At 38.3% G+C, this 15,069-nt stretch overlaps 1 protein-coding gene across 10 annotated transcripts in view; it reads right to left on the reverse strand.

Moving 5' to 3' along the window:
- ERC1 (ELKS/RAB6-interacting/CAST family member 1) overlaps positions 1-15,069 on the reverse strand; it is a 496,604-nt gene that overhangs the window by 126,111 nt on the left and 355,424 nt on the right. The window lies entirely within an intron of this gene.

The raw sequence follows: 15,069 nt of genomic DNA on the forward strand, positions 1-15,069 counted from the left end.
TTTCAGATACCCCACCGCTAGTTGGCGCAGCGAACGTCACAGTGAATGCCACAACATCAGCCCAGCATCACGTGTCTCACTCGTTCACTGTTGATTTGACATACGACTAATTTGAGTTAAGAGCTCCGTCACGGAACGAATTAAACTCATAAGTCAAGGCCCCACTGTATATAGAAATGTTATGTACATGTAACATTTTAGAAAATTTGCTTTACAGAGCAAGCAATTCAGAAAATACAAGGTACACTATACATAAAATCAAATAGTAATATATATTGCACTAATAAAATATTGTTATAAGCTGAAGTTTTAAAGACACCAGAAATAAACTTGCTAATGCATATGATCTAAATATTTCACTGTACATGATATGAAAAATAAACCACATGTATACTTTTAATCAGTGGTAAGCACTGTTAATATTTAGGTGTATTCATTCAGCCTCTTCCTATGAACATAAAAATAGCATGCTGTTCTGATTTATTCTATTTCTGCTACAATATGGTACTTTTAAAAATTACAATATCTTAGAGTATATTTTGATATCTGGTAGGACATGCTGTCCTTCCCCTCCACTAATTCTGCTTTAAATTTGATTGGGTATCTTAAAACACATTTTCTTTACTAGATGAATTTAAAACATTTTGTCTAGTTCCATATAGAGATTTTTCTTTGGTATTTTTTCATGTAATGATGCCTGGGTCTGAATTCTAGTTCTACCTCTTACCAGCTATCTAAGCTTGAGCAAACTACTTAAATGCTTTGAACTTAAGTTTTCTCATCTTTAAAATGAGAATAACAATACTTTCTCCCCATAAGACTGTTGTGAGGATTAGTCAATTGACCTAACACAAGCACTTAGAAAGCAGTCTGGCAAGATAACAACACCCAATACAGTTTAGCTATCACCATCATTATAAACATTTTTTATGTCATTAAATATTATTCTAAAATGTAATTTTAACTAGCTGCAGAGTATTCAATTGAATGAATGTTTGAGTCCCATGTTATTGGGCATTTAGTTCTTCATATTTTCACCTAATAATATATACACATTTCTAAGCCAGTTCCTCCCTTCATTATAAAACGAAAGTAAAGAAAATATATATCAAGAATTGTCTGTGATATCAAACTTATACTCTGAGGTAACTTATAGTGACACTGAAAATATGCAGGACAATTTCCTTGTGTCATGTGGTATTGTGATGGCAAATGGAAAGTCTTATGCAAAGCAGCTTGGAAAAGGAGGAAGGAGAGAGGACAGGGCAAAGCGGTGTAACCAGAAAGTGAGCAAAACATCTGCACGTCATTCATTTAGCTAGGAAACTTTTCCATGTTGACTTTAATAAGAATGTGCAGCAAAAGTATACTTGTCTAGTTATTTTCTTAGAACATTATGCACTTAATCCTTAATATCTGATTTCTAGTGTAAGTTAAAAAACTTAAAAGAACTAGTAAAGCACACACAAATCCACCTCAAGGCAGAATGTGTTTCAAGTATTTCGTAGGAATGGGTATGAAAGCCTCCCAAAGGAGCTGATCACATTAGACAGATAACATCAAAATCCCTCATCTGATCCATGTAAGTGAATGAAGAAATAACCCTAAGAACTTCTCCATTTCTAAAAGACATGAAGATTATCAGTTTAGTGTTCCTAGGTCTAGTATTCAGAAATCTAGTGTGAAGCCTGTTCTCTGCATAGTCATGAGGGTTGAGCACTAAATATCTGATGGCTCACAGAGCATTAGGTATTATACAGACTGTGTAAATGACTCTGCTCTTAAGGAGCTCTTGTACCACTCTCTTCTTAAGATAAGGCCAACAAAACAAGCAAAAGAAGTAATTCCTTCATGTTTTACTGACACAAAAGGTACTTTATATCCAAATATTTTCCTTATTGAACCATGCCACGTGCATATGCAGATAGTGGAACTCCCCTTGGTCAAATCACATAAAAAATAAGATTGTCTGAAGAAAGAAAAAAAAGAGAGAGAAATAACTTGCTGAAATAAACTTCTTTAGTTGTAAATGCATATCTGTGTATACAGGTGCACATATCCTACCAGCGAAAAAGGAGTTCACTGTTTTATCTGTTAATCTTTTCTTCTAAGACTAAGATGCCAATATCCAACCAAGGTGTTACAGAAACTATATTTCACAGAAAAATACTTAGTTAAGCTGAGAAAAAGTACATGTTACTATTGAAAGAAAAGGTTTAGATTCTGATCAGTTATCTAGTTGTTCACTAATCTTTGCTTTTCAGTTTGTGATAGTGCTATTAACTTACCTAAGTAAGTTTTTTTTTGTGTGTGTGTGTGCTAATTCTTTTTTTTTAATTTTTTATTACAAAGGGTATTACATATGTGTCCATTCCCCCCACCCCACCTAAGTAAGTTTTAAAAATAATTATACTTAGAAATACTCTGAGATATTTTGGAAAACACACCATAATACATTTTAACCTTAATAATTTGAATTACTTCCAATTATAATAATATCTAAGAAAGTATTAAAATTATATCCACATACATTTGTTAAACCTTGGAAATAAATTTAGTTTAATGAATTTTAATTAAGCTTTAATTTGTTACATTGGTATTTGATATACAAAATGAAAAAAAAGCATAATCCCTATCAATTTCAGTTAGATGAGCCAGATTGTATTAGTTATAAGTTTAACAAAATCTCAACAAATGACATTTAAAACTTTATTTCATAAAAAAAACTACATAACTTTTTGAGTTGTTTCACATGTTTGTCATTTTATACATACTTGACTGAAGATTACCTATCTAGTTCAGGAAGTTCCTTTTCCATTGGTTAAACAATAGAAGCCTTGGGAAGAGCTCATGAGAAGCAGTGCGCTAGGAATGGGACAGCAACAAGATTATAAGAAATAACTGTGCTAAATTTAGCTCAACAGCTGTCACTATCAGATTAGCTTTTCATCCCATTTTATTACCTCAACTGGAGTGTTAGGTCTAGAATAGAAAAATGTGTCTTCTACTGGTTTTATTTTGATTTCAAATAATTCAGTTTGGTAGTTAAATTTTGGTCCTGATTAGTACTTTTAGTTTACTGATGAAATCATGAAACTTATTATTATTCTGCAAACACTTTCTATTATGCACCAAGCAAAATGAAACCATAAAGAATCTCAGCTGCAGCAACCCAAAAGCTGACCGATTCTCCCCATAATTGCCATGTTATTTAAAAAAAACTTAATTATTATTACCTTGAATATTTTGTGTATTTACATAGTATAAGAAGAGTCTACCAGTAAAAGTAAGTCTACCCCTAATCTTGACAGTTCCACTACAAAGGGCTTACCACAGTTACCACTATCTTGGCATGTATTTCCAAAGATTTCCTGACATTGCATAGTTCTATAAGTGTACACACAACAAATACAGTAGGTCCTCGGGTTATGTTGGAGATCCGTTCCTATGGCGTGCTGTAATGCCATTTTCGCTGTAAGTCAGGACCCACCTACATAAGCACCTATGTCACTCACATGGAGACATACACAGCAGTAATGAAGTGAAACAGCAAAAAAGGCTTAAAAGAAAGATAACAATTCCTGACCTTTACTTGTGGTAAATAACTAATAAGAAACAAAGCGCATATGTACATACGTCGAAATGACGGAACTTTTTTTTTTAATAAATAAATGGGAGAAGGTGATGTAAACACAAAACGATGTACATCGAGTCCAATGTAACCCAAGGACTGTCTGTATTAGCATATTCTAGTCACTATTCTATTCTATTTTTTCATCTACATTTTGAACAGTCTTCCATATAAGTAAATAAATGGCTGCCTCAATTCTTTTTGCTGAAGCACATTTAGGTTATTTTTAATATTTTACTGTTAACAAATGGTGCTATAAGAGTAATCTTGTACTGACAAATATAAATTGTCAAAACTAAGAAAATTCTGTTATATATCACTCTTCCTCTAAATAACTTTTCCCTAATATGAAAAGCCTAAATTTGTTTGGAGTTGTTATAAAATCCAGGTCCCTAAGATACACACCTGGTTCCACAGAAAGGTAGAGGGATGTGAATGAAAAGAATATCCATATGTCTAGTGGACTTGTACTTAATTGAAATAAAAAACAATGAACAATGATGGCATAAAATGTATATAGCTGTTAGAAAACTTATGTTATTTAATATGGAAAGGTCAAATATATTCAAATATAGTATGTGTACTTTAGTACTTCTGAGACTAAAGAAATAATGACACAAGTGTGTATTAACTTCTCAATCATCGATAAAACATCTAAGTTATAGTTGCAGGCTCAGTTTACCAACCTATAAAAGGTTTCTTAATCCTTCAGTGGAGACCTAAAGTGACACCAGATTAAATCACTATTAAAAAATTATTATACTTTGCAAATAAGAATACGACAGAGGTAGTTTGTGAGGCTCCTTAGGAATAAGAAGGTGTTCTTCTAAATTGTTCTATTACTTCCTTTACCTGGTTTCTTTTTATCAGTGTCACATATTCATAATGAAGAGACACACTGAGCATCATATATCAAATCCATCACCATGCAGGGAGCACTATGAGCCCCTCTTTACTTCCCCAGGTCTTCTTACCATTCCAGGTATAACTCTCCACCTGTACGGGTACTTGGTTTGTTTTTAGGTATACTAGGTGTACCAGTTAATAATACAGATTTTTTTTTCAATAGATGGAGTTACACATATGTTGATATATATGCTATTTGATATATATGCTATTTCAATAAGCTGTATTGACAATAAGCTTCAACATTTCATATGTCAAATTTGCTGAAGGTGTTAACCTCATAGATATTTTTACACTTAAAAATGTCAAATTTTGTGCCAAAAATTTGCGGGAAGTTATATTTCATTACTTTATTTTGAAGAAAAGTGCTGCTGAATACTTTGGGAAGCTTATGGTGAACATGCTCCTTCTCAAGATACTTGTGAATGCTGCTTTAAATGCTTTAAAAGTGATGATTTTGATGTGCAAGACAAAAAACGTCCAGGCAACCCGAAAAAGTTTGAAGACCAACAATTACAAGCATTATTGGATGAAGATGCGTGTCAAACTCAAAAACTTGCAGATAGGTTAAATGTTGCTCAGGAAAACAATTTCCGATCATTTACAAGCAATGGGAAAGATTTTAAAGGAAGGAAAATGGGTGCCACATCAACTGAACAAAAGACACGCTTTGATCGTGAAACAACCAGAATGTTCCAGAAGACACAGCAAAGTAATTTTGCTTCATGATGATGCACCATCACACACTTCAAAACCATTTAAAGACACTTTAAAAGATCTTGTCTGGGAAGTATTAACCCATCCGCCATATTCACCAGACCTTGCTCCTTCCGATTACTACTTGTTCCAATCGATGGCATTCCCACTTTTTGAGCAGCACTTAAAAACGTACAAAGAAAAGAAATAGTACGAAGAAGTGGAAAATTGGGTCTTTGAATGGTTTGCCTCAAAACAAGGAAAGTTCTATTGGGACGGTATCCACAAATTACCTAAAGATGGGGAAATGTGTAGCTAGCAATGGACATTACTTTGAATAAAGCACTTTTGATGTTTCTCTTGAAATTATCACGTTTTCTTTGATTACAAAATCCGCATTATTAACTGGTATACCTGTTAAGGTTAGGACTAAGGATCGGGTTAGGTCTTAGGTATAGGTTTATAGTTAGGTTTGAAGTTGGGTATAAGGTTTTGGTTAGGGCTAAGGTTGTGGTTAGGTGTAGTGTTAGGGTGAAGGTTAGTGTTAGGGTTGAGGTTATGGTTAAGGTTATTGTTAAATTTAGGGTTAAGGTGATGGAGAAATTAGGTATAGGATTAGGTTCAGGGTTGACGTTAGTTTTAAGGTTAGTATTCTGCTGAGGATTTTTGCATCAATGTTCATAAGGGATACTGGTCTGTAATTTTCTTTTCTGATAATGTCTTTGTCTGGCTTTGGTATCAGGGTAATACTGGTCTCATAGGAAGTATTACCTTGTCTTCAATTTTTTGGAAAAGTCTGGGAAACATAGGTATTAGTTTTTCTTTAAATATTTGGTAGAATTTAAGAGTGAGGCCATCAGGTCCAGGGCTTTTCTTTGTTGGGAGATTTTTGATTACTGATTCAATCTCCTCACTAGTTATTATAGATCTACTCAGATGTTCTAATTCATGATGTAGTCGTGGTAGGTTTTGTATTTCCAGGAATTTGACAATTTTATCTAGGTTATTCAATATTTTTGGTGTCCAATTGTTCAGAGTACTCTTTCACAATCCTTTTTTTTGTTAATCCTCACCCAAGGATATTTTTTCCATTGCTTTTTTAGAGAGACTGGAAAAGTGGGAGGGAAGGGAGAGAAAGAAAGAGGGAGAAAGAGAGAAACATAAATGTGAGAGAGACACATTGATTGGTTGCCTCCCGCACGTGCCCCAACTAGGGCTGGAGAATGGAACTTGCAGGAATCCAATCCATGACCCTTCAGTGCACAGTCTGACTCCCTAACCACTAAGCACACTGTCTAGGACTTAGAATTATTTTTTTATCTGTAGAATCAGTAATAATGTTCCCACTTTCATTTCTGATTTTAGTAATTTGAGATTTTTATTTTTCTTAGTTCATCAAAGTAAAGGTTTATCAATTTTGCTGATTTTTACAAAGAACGAACTTTTGCTTTCATTAGTTTTCTCTATAGTTTTTTCTAATCTTTCTTTCTTTTTCCTTTTTTTTTTTTTTTATACCTCTACTGTAATCTTTATTATTTCCTTTTGTGAGTTTTGGTTAGTTTGTTGTTCTACTTCCATAAGTTGTAAAGTTAGGTTGCTGATTTGAGATCTTTCTTGTTTTTTAATGTAAGCATTTGTAGCTACAAATTTCTTCCTTAGCATTGCTTTTACTATGTCTTATAGTTTTATGTTGTATTTTTATTTCCATTCATCTCTAAGTATTTTTTAATTACCCTTGTGATCTTTTCTTTTATCTATTGGGTGTTTAAATGTGTATTACTTAATTTCCACAATTTTATAAATTTCCCAGTTTTACTTTTGCTATTGATTTTCAAATTCATCCTGTTGTGATAAAAGAAGACACTTTGCATGATATAGGTCTTTTAAAATCTATTGAGGCTTAATTTATGGTCTAACATATGGTCTATCCTAAAAAATGTCCCAGGTGCACAGGGAAGAATGTGTATACTGCTGTTAGGTAGACTGTTGTGTATATATCTGCTAGATCTAGTTGATTCACTATGTTTAAATCCTCTATTTTCTTACTTGTCTTCTGTCTGCTTGTTTTAGCCATTATTGTTGGGAAAATGGCACCAATAGACTCCTTCAACACAGGGTTGCCACAAACCTTTAATTTGTAAGAAACATAATATCTTAAAGCACAACGAAGCGAGTATAATAAAACAAGGAATGCTTATAACAAATATAAACATTTACGCACCTACTGACCATCAAAATATGGGGGTTTTGAACTCTCCAACTATTGTAGACCTGTCCTTTTCTTCCTTCAATTCTGTCAGGTTTTGCTTCACATATTTTGATGGTCAGTAGGTGCGTAAATGTTTATATTTGTTATAAGCATTCCTTGTTTTATTATACTTGCTTCATTGTGCTTTAAGATACTATGTTTCTTACAAATTAAAGGTTTGTGGCAACCCTGTGTTGAAGGAGTCTATTGGTGCCATTTTCCCAACAGCATTTGCTCACTTCATATTTCTGTGACACAATTGGTAATTCTCACAATATTTCAAACTTTTTCATCATTATTATATTTTTTATGGTGACCTGTGATCAGTGATATTTGATGTTACCATTGTAACTGTTTTGGGGTGCCATGAACTGTGCTCATAACACAGTGAACTTAATCAATAAATGTTGTGTGTGTTCTGACTGGCAGCTCCCCCATCTCTTCCTCTCTTCAGGCCTTCCTATTCCTTGAGACTCAGCAATATTGAAATTAGGCCAATTAATAACCCTATTATGGTCTCTTGAGTGTTCAAGTGAAAGGAAGAGTCACATGGTTGTCACTTTAAATCAAAAGCTGGAAATTATACTTAGTGAGGAAGACATGTCAAAAGCTTTGATAGGCCAAAAGCTAGGCCTCTTAGCACCAGTTAGCTAAGTTGTGAATGCAAAGGGAAAGTCCTGAAGGAAAGTGAAAGTGATACTCCAGTGAATAGATGAATGATAACAAAGCAAAAAAGCCCAATTTCTGATTTGGAAAAAGTATAGTGGTGGACAGAAGATCAAACTAGCCGCAACATTCTCTTAAGCCAAAGCCTAATCCAGAGAAAGGTCGTAACTCTCTTCAATTCTAAGAAGGCCGAGAGTAGTGAGGAAGCTTCAGAAAAAAAAAGTGTGAAGCTAGAGGTGGTTGGTTCATGAGGGTTAAGCAAAGAAGCCATCTCCATACATAAAAATGCAAGGTGAAGCAGCAAGTGCTGATCTGGAAGCTGTAGCAAATTATGCAAGAATATAGTTAAGATAATTAATGAAGGTGGCTACAGTAAATGACATTTTCAATGTAGATGAAACAGCCTTATATTAGAAGACAATGCCATCTAGAATTTTCATGGCTACAGAGGATAAGTCAATGCCTGGCTTCAAAGTTTCAAAGGACAAGCGGGCTCTCCTGTTAGGGACTAACACAGCTGGGGACTTTAAATTGAAGCCAATGCTCATTTACCATTTCAAAAATCCTAAAGCCCTTAAGAATTATGCTACACCTACTCTGCCTATGCTCTATAAATGGAACCACAAAGCGTGGATAACAGCACATCTGTTTATAACATAGCTTACTGAATATTTTAAGTCCATGGTTGAGACCTACTGCTCAGAAAAAAAAGATTCCCTTCAAAATGTTACTACTCATTGATGATGCACTTGATCACCCTAGAGCTCTGATGGAGATATACAACAAGATTAATGTTGTTTTCATGGCTGATAACATAACATCCATTTTGCAGCCCTGGATGAAGGAGTAAATTTGACTTCCAAGTCTCATTATTTAAGAAATAACATTTTGTAAGGCTACAACTGCCATAGATAGTGATTCCTCTGATGGATCTGGGCAAAGTAAATTGAAAACCTCCTGGAAAGAATTTACCAATCTAGATGCCATTACGAATATTCACGCCCTGATTGGTTTGGCTCAGCGGATAGAGCCTGCGGACTCAAGGGTCCCAGGTTTGATTCCGGTCAAGGGCATGTACCTTGGTTGCGGGCACACCCCCAGTGGAGAGTTTGCAGGAGGCAGCTGTTCGATGTTTCTCTCTCATTGATGTTTCTAACTCTCTATTCCTCTCTCTTCCTCTCTGTAAGGGATCAATAAAATATATTTAAAAAAAAGAAGAATATAGGAAGAGGTAGAAACATCAACGTTAACAAGAGTTAAGAAGAACTTATCCATCCCTCATGGATGACTTTGAAGGGTCCAAGTCTTCAGTGGAGGAAGTAGCTGTAGATGTGGTGGAAATAACAAAAGAATTAGAATTAAAAGTGGAGCCTGAAGATGTGACTGTATTGCTGCAATCTCACGATAAAACTTTTACGGATGAGGTGTTGCTTCTTACAGATGAACCAACAGTGGTTTCTTGATATGGAATCTATTCCCAGCGAAGATACTGTTAAGACTGTATACTTTCACTGAATTCAGGCCAGTGAATGAAAGCCAATAAATAGTCAACTAGGCTCCTACCAGTGTTTAATGTGACTCTTAATAGACAGTTTGGTATTGGTTTTAGGTTTGCAATTTGGGTACTATTGTAAAGAAAATGTACGCATTTAAACACAGGACTATGAATTCAATCTCTTAGAAGATTTGTGATGAATTGACTAGTTAAAAACTAGGGAGGCTTGGAAAGTGCATATTCAAAATTGTTTTTCAGAGAGCCCACAGTTTTAGATTTCAGCACTTGTAGCTTGTAATTTTACACAAATCCAAGAAAAATATCATATCTAATTCAAAAGCTCTATTCAAAAACATGATTGGCAATTTCATAAACTGTATTTTAAGCATTCTGTAATTTGAAAACCAACTACCACAAATACTGTTTTAGTACTAAAGCTCAACAATTTATGTAGTTAATTGAATTCTTATATTTTGTAGAACTTTTGAAATACAGGTGGAAAAAACCCTTGGACCTCAGGTATAACAGATGTTCATTCTTCAACAGTTACTATTTTCCAGTAGCTTTTCAGACTATCATCTTTATGAACTCTTCTTGAGAATGCAAATTCATTATTTTTTTAAAATAAAAAATTATGGTGTCCAAAAACTATCTTAATAAAAGTGGTGTAATATTTTTGGGGGCAGATATATATATGATAGTAATAGTATTTTAATACCAGAATTATATTTAAGGGTACTTTAGGGTTACTACCACATAGGTCTTCAAACTTGGTAGCGTAATAATCAGCCTGATTTCAAATACTGAGCTTTGAATCAGAACTCTCTGCCAAAACCACTATTCTTTAATCCAGTCAACAATCCTATCTAATAATAGAAAAACATGGTAACTAATCGTACCTCCAACACGCTTCCCATTGGTTAATCAGGGAGATATGCAAATTAACTGCCAGCCAAAGTGGCGGCGAGCAGCCAGGCAGCTGAAGTGAACAGGAGGCTTGCCTGCTCCAGTGATGGAGGAAGCCAAGGTTCCCCGCCTGTTGCTGCCCAGCTCTGAGCTGCAGTCTAAACAACTATGTTGCAATTATAGAAGCTAAACAATCCCCAGAAACCTGCTTTCAGCCAGCTGGGCCTCAGAGCTAGAGTTGCAACAGTGTTTCAATTATAGAAGCTAAACAAACCCAGATACCTGCTTGCAGCAGCCGAGGTCTCAGAGCTGGACCCGAGCATCAGAGCTAAAGCCACCTCTCAGTTCCAGTGACAGCCATAGAAGGTAAATAAATCCTAGAATAAAAAATAAAAAAAAAAAAAAAGAAAAAAAGGCGGAGCAGCGCGGCCTCACTGCCCCTGTGTCAAGCGGAGCCGCGAGGCCTCCCAGCACCGGGATCAGCGGAGCAGCGAGGCCTCCTAGCACCGGGATCAGCTGAGCAGCGAGGCCTCACTGCCCTGGTGTCAAGCGGAGCTGAGAGGCCTATTGCCCCAGTGTCAAGTGGAACCGTGAGGCCTCCTGGCCCCTGGAGCAGCGTGACAGGGGGCAGCGCCCAAACATCCTGATCGCCCTGCGGCTCTGTGTGTGACAGGGGGTGGGGCCACAACCTCCCCATCTGCCCTGCTCTTTTCGTGACAGGGGAAGGCGCCCTACCCCCTGATCGGCCCTGCTCTGTGCCTGATAGGGGGAGCTCCCCAACCCCCTGATCGGCCCTGCTCTGTGTGTGACAGGGGGCAGCGCCCCAACCCCCTGATCGGGTAGCTCTGTATGTGACAGGGCTGGCACCACAACCCCCTGATCCGCCCTGCTCTGCGCATGACAGGGGGTGGCGCCACAAACTCCCCATCAACCCTGCCTTGAGTGTGACAGGGGGCGGCACCCCAACCCCCGAATTGGCCCTACCCTGAGCGTGACCTGGGGTAACATCGCAACCTCCCGATCCACCCTGCTCTGTGCATGACAGGTGGAGGTGCCCCAACTCCCCAATCGGCCCTGCTCTGAGCCCGACCAGGGGCTGTGGGGCAGGCACCTAGGGATTGGGCTTGCCCTCTGCCACCCAGGAGCAGGCATAAGCCAGCAGGTCGTTATCTCACCCAAGTCACGCCCACCAGCCAATCAGAGTGACTATATGCAAATTAACCCAACCAAGATGGCGACCGGCAGCCACAGAGCTGGAGCAAGCAGGAGGCTTGGTTGCCCCGGCGATGGAGGAAGCCAAGCTTCTCACCTGCCCTGGCTGGCTTTGGCCTCGGCTCAAGGCAGCAAAGTTTCAATTATACAAGATAAATAAATCCCAGATACCTGCTTCCAGCCAGCCTCCACTGGGAGCTTGGGTGGCTGGGGGCCATCGCCAGCCTGCAAACAGCCATCAGCCCCTCACCCAAACTGGCCAGGAACGCCAGCAGGACCCCCCACCCTGAAGGGGGTGTGGCCAGCCTGAAAATGGCCTTAAGCCCCTCACCCAGCTGGCCAGGCACTCCAGTGGCAAGGGGGTGTGGTCAGCCTGAAAACGGCCCTCAGCCCCTCACCCAGGCTGGCCAGGCACCCTAGCGGGACCTCACCCTGATCCAGGATACCCTTCAGGGCAAACCAGCCAGCCCCACCCATGCACCAGGCCTCTACCTTATATAGTAAAAGGGTAATATGCCTCCCAGCACTGGGATCAGCGGAGCCGCAAGGCCTCCCGGCACTAGGATCAGCGTGACCAGCCAGCAGGCGGTCATCCCTTGAGGGGTCCCAGACTGCAAGAGGGTGCAGGCTGGTCTGAGGGACACCCCCCTCGCCCCCCAGTGCACAAATTTTGTGCACTGGGCTGCTAGTTTCTAAGATAATTGTTGAAATGAGAAGACATTGTTTGATATAAGATGGGGAACAGATTGATCTGTCAAGATTATAAAATAATTAAAATATTGAGAGTAATCCTTTATGGTAATTTATATATTTTCACTGTAATTTTAAATAAAGATTGATTAAAGTACTATTTATCATGGGAGAATTATGAGATCATTAATAATATGGCTGAAGGCTACTGAAATCTCTAACCAAAAGCACACAATAATGGCAACACATTTGGTATAGTGATTAGCAGTGTCAACACTGAAATGATGTGAATTGTTCAGTCAGTTACAAGCAATGGGACTGGTTAAATTATTAACTCTCTCAGAATCTCCTCTGTAACATGAGGATAACTATACTTCAAAGGGATACTGTGAAGACTAAATGAGTAATTCAGTAAAGAACTCAAAACAAGGCTTAGCTCAATAAGTGTTAGATATTATCATCTGTGAAATGACTAATGGCATGAATACTGTTTTCTAGAAATACACGTAGTAGTACAGATAATTCCATTAGGCCATGTAAATTGCCCATGCAAAGGGCACTCACTAGTAGCCAATGTAGTTTATTTAATATTGCTCTTCTTGTCCTTGAATGCAAATATAATTTAATCCCATATTCACTTTTAATAAGTATCCACATTAATTCAAAAGAGATCAAAAGAAGCAGTAGGAGTATGTTTTGTGGAATATATTTGTCTAACTCCCACCAAGAGAAGTTTAGTGGAGGAAAGGAGAACCACCCTGAAACAAATCTTTGTAGATTTATGCTTAACCCTTAGACCAAGGTCAATGAGCACAGGAAACACAGTTATAAATCATGCCACCTGAAAGACCTAGAAAAAGCAAGCAAGCAAACAAACAAACAAAAAAACCCAGACACAGACAATAGTATGGTAATTGCCAGAGGTAAAGAGGTTGGGGGAAGGTAGAGGAGGCCAAAGCCGGGATAAATGGGAGAGGAAAGAGACTTGACTTTGGGTGGTAAGTGCACAATGCAGTGTGCAGATGATACTTTATTGAGTTGTACACTTGAAACCTGTATGGTTTTATTAACCAATGTCACTCCAATAAATTCAAGAAGGAAAAAGAGAAAAGAAATAGAAGCAGTAAAAACAGAGGGGGCACAAGCATAGGGGCAGGAAACCTAGGTTGATTTATTTGCATTGAGACAATTCAAGAGGGATCAGGAAACTCAAAAGATTTATAAAATCCCTGTGGCATCATAAAAGGCAGCAGTCTGACAAGAGGAAGGGCAAGTTAGATGTGATGCTAGAAAAGAAGGGAAGAAAGAGTCTTATCAAATATTTGTGAAGAATTTTCCTACATCTGGAATTGATGACAAAAAAGATGGAACAGATGGATGAAAGAAGACTGGGAGGAATCCAGATTTCCCCATGTCTCCCAACCTCTGAACTTCACTTAACTCCAAGCAAGCAGAACTCATCAAAATATAACGTTTCTTTGTATGATACACAAGGTTTAAAGGGATAGTGAGTAACCATGATCTTTTTTGCAGCTTCAAAATGAAATACTTGTTACTTACACAGAATAAGCAAATTCCTATAGACAGATTTAAACAATCCTTACATATGTGCTTTCTTATGGTTTATAATTGCTTCTTTTAAAACTATTCCTAATGTCAGCAATTATTAGATAATATAACTATAGGTAAATATACTGATTTGTCAAAACAGGAAAAATAACTTTAGACCTTAAAATACATTATTATCTATCCATCCAATATTATAGATGAGGAATATAAAACCCAGAGAGGGTAAGTTAGGCAGATTGTGGCCTGGTTTAATTTTAAACACACACACACACACACACACACACATTAGTTGCCAACATTCATATCAAAAGATTTATAGGTAAAGGGAGTAAAAAATACAAACTTTATAGAAAAATAAGTCCTGGGGATGTAACGTACAGCATGATGACTACAGGAAATAGCACTGTAATGCATATTTGAAAGTTGTTAAGAGAATAAATCTTAAATATTCTCATTATAAAAAAAAAACAAAACTTTGTGAACTATGTGTAGTGATGGATGGTAACTAGATTTACTGTGGTAATCATTTCACAATATATACAAACTAGAGGCTCGGTGCACAAAATTTGTGCATGGGAATGGGGGGTGTCCCTCAGCCTGGCCTGCACCCTCTCGCAGTCTGGGACCCTTCGCTCCTTACTGCTGGCCTGCTCGCTGCTCCTTACCGCTCAGCTTGCTGCTCCTTAGCGCTGCTGCGGAGGTGGGAGAGGCTCCCCCCACCCCGCTGCACTTGCCAGCCGTGAGCCAGGCTTCTGGCTGAGCGGTGCTCCCCCTGTGGAAGCGCACTGACCACTAGGGGACAGCTCCTGTGTTGAACGTCTACCCCCTGGTGGTCAGTGCACATCATAGTGACCAGTCGTTTCGCCGTAACGGTCGCTTAGGCTTTTATTATGTAGACTAGAGGCCCGGTGCACAAAAACTTGTGCACTCGGGGGGCAGAGGGCGTCCCTCAGCCCGGTCTGTGCCCTCTCGCAGTCTGGGACCCCCCGGAGATAACGACCTGCTGGCTTAGGCCTGCTCCCAGGAGGCAGAGGGCAGGCCCAACACCCA

Source organism: Myotis davidii, unplaced genomic scaffold, assembly GCF_000327345.1.
Source record: "Myotis davidii unplaced genomic scaffold, ASM32734v1 scaffold944, whole genome shotgun sequence".
Lineage (NCBI taxonomy): Eukaryota > Metazoa > Chordata > Mammalia > Chiroptera > Vespertilionidae > Myotis > Myotis davidii.